At 43.4% G+C, this 2,500-nt stretch overlaps 1 protein-coding gene across 3 annotated transcripts in view; it reads left to right on the top strand.

Moving 5' to 3' along the window:
* LOC126575195 (PX domain-containing protein kinase-like protein) overlaps positions 1–2,500 on the top strand; it is a 14,720-nt gene that overhangs the window by 8,672 nt on the left and 3,548 nt on the right. The window lies entirely within an intron of this gene.

Genomic DNA, 2,500 nt, shown 5'->3' with positions numbered 1-2,500 from the left:
GGTTCCTTTTTGGGGAAGCGGATGCTGGAACGCCAATGAACGTCAGTAAAGATCATCGGTATTGAATTTGGGTATTGGGTTTCATATTACAAGAAAGAGTACACGAGAAAATCACTAAATTACCAATATTTAAATACTCAAATTTTATTTCTACCAAAGTTTCCTTATCCATCTCTATCTCTAGAATAGATTAGGCGTACTGCAAATTGTAGGATCTGGTTTTACGGTAAAAAAAAGTGCAAATACGGATCATTAAAATCCTTGCAGCAACTGAAAATACGAGTACAAAAGAATGGGTGGCCACAGCATCGGCCACAGCAAATATTTGTTTAAAAAGCAAAAACCGAAACTCCATCGGGCACTTTTTGCAGTTAAATTATCACACAACACGCCACTTCATCCATCCAGCCACGGGTAAACGGGTGAAGGACCGTAATAGCGAAACATAACATGACAGCTAATGAGTTGATCCCCTTTCCCGGTAGAATGTAGACCCCCCCGGCGGGTGGTGATGGTGCTGGGGAACCGTGTGGACGTGTAGAATCTGAAACCCTACTTTTCGCGTTTCGAATTAACCTCTACTGTAACTGTGCCCGGGCAGTGACAGCTTCATCGTCTGATGGTTTTATCAGAAAGTCACTCGATTGGATCGTGTAATTATCGTTATGAGGTTTCCCCTCCGTATCACCGTGGTTCCGGTGACGGGATTATCGCAAAAATGAAACGGAAAGTAAAGGGGAGGAGGCGGAGGAGGAGGGAAATGCTGGACATCAATGCAAAAGAACTCATCATCACAGAATACAGTCAGCAGTACGATTGCAGTGGCGATTTCCATTCAAAATTCGCTTTAATTTATTATAAAATCTATATATGGTTTTCATACTTCGTATAGTTTATTAGTAACTCAAATCTAGATGCATCGGGAGCACTGAAGAAAAACAAATGTTAAAATTAGCACAAAATTTCCACAATCATGTTAAAATGCTTCCTCTACAAGCCTACGATCCTGATGAGATATGTTTGTACGTGCTTGGACTGTCCGTCCGCTGGTCAGAACACATGCATACGATAGTATGCATTAATGACGCTGCACGTCATTTCCATGCGCTACAAAAACCAACGGAGATTCCCACTTACCGCACCAGCACCGCACCCGAGAGCCCCGGAAGCCAAGACTTGACGGCGACAGTGAGCGGATATCACCGACAGGCCATTTACGCTATTTAGCAACTGTAAACTCTTGCTTCTGCTGCTCCCCATTGGTCCTGGATGCCACGATCACATGGGAAGGGAAGGGCAACTATTTGACGAATTTTCCGACGGACGGATCAGAGCCGCTGGTGGATTATATTTCGTGCACGCGAGCGAGCGGCCCTCGCTTGCCACTCATTAGGGTGCAGCGGTCTATTACGCCGGCTATTTGGTTTCCACGGTTTGCAGATTATGACGAGGGAACTAACGAGCCAGTGAGATGGGGAAGGAAAGCGTCAGCAGTGTTTCAGTGTGGCCTCCCTCCCTATATTCGATGGTCGTCGACATTGTTCGTCCTTCATTACTGCTTTGGAGTTATGGAAAGATGAGTGCTAGCGGACAAGCAAGAGCTCTGTCCTTTCGCTATTGGTTTGAACGCTATTGTCTAGTAGTACATTACGGTCCCTCTGTTTTGGCAGCATCTTCCGAAAGGATTTACTCGGTTGTTTCATAACCATGAATATCTAATGAAGTCTGGAAAGGACATAACGCCCTCCTGACTCACGCGCGCGGCGGGGGCGAACGGAAGGCAAACGGATGAAAAGGACGATGAACTTCTTTCTGATCAAACGAATAGCAAGATGAGAGAGGATTTAATTTGGTTTTAATGCCACTGCATCGGACCGTCCGCTCATCTCGTAGAGTGGCTGTCGCCGCAGAAACTTTGGTGAAAGTTGTCTCTTCTTCTTCTGCTCTTATCAAAGCAAAGCTTTGTTCGAATCTCTAATAGGTCCACTTCATTCTTGGCTCAAACTCGATAAGCTATTGAGCGGTGATCTCATACTAGTGTAGAGCTATTACTGCTATTGTCTGATGGTATTTATCTTGACAATAGGAAAAACAGATTGGTCTTGGTATGAAATGGTTCGATAGCCTTCAAAAAAGGGAACTCAACTAATGCACTTATCAAGAGAATGCACATCGTTTATGCACTTACCATCAGAAAAACATTTATTAAAAAAATACCCATCGTCAGCTCTCTTACGACTGTGAAAACTTACTCTTCCCTGGTGCTCAATTCTTACGCTATTGGCTAAAGTGAACTAATGGTCTGTTCTTAATATAATCCTTCTTAGCGTAATTCTACCTATAGTCCAGCTTTGCTCTCATTTCGCTTTCGATCGGAAAACCTAAGATACAATTGTCAAATGATCCAGATTAATTCCAATTTGTATTTGTTCTTCCATGCGCAAGCTGATGAAATTTTTCTTCAACTAGTCTCTATTATTCAAATGAAGCGATGTATGAC

Source organism: Anopheles aquasalis, chromosome 3, assembly GCF_943734665.1.
Source record: "Anopheles aquasalis chromosome 3, idAnoAquaMG_Q_19, whole genome shotgun sequence".
Lineage (NCBI taxonomy): Eukaryota > Metazoa > Arthropoda > Insecta > Diptera > Culicidae > Anopheles > Anopheles aquasalis.
This window is presented reverse-complemented; position numbering and strand designations above follow the sequence as displayed.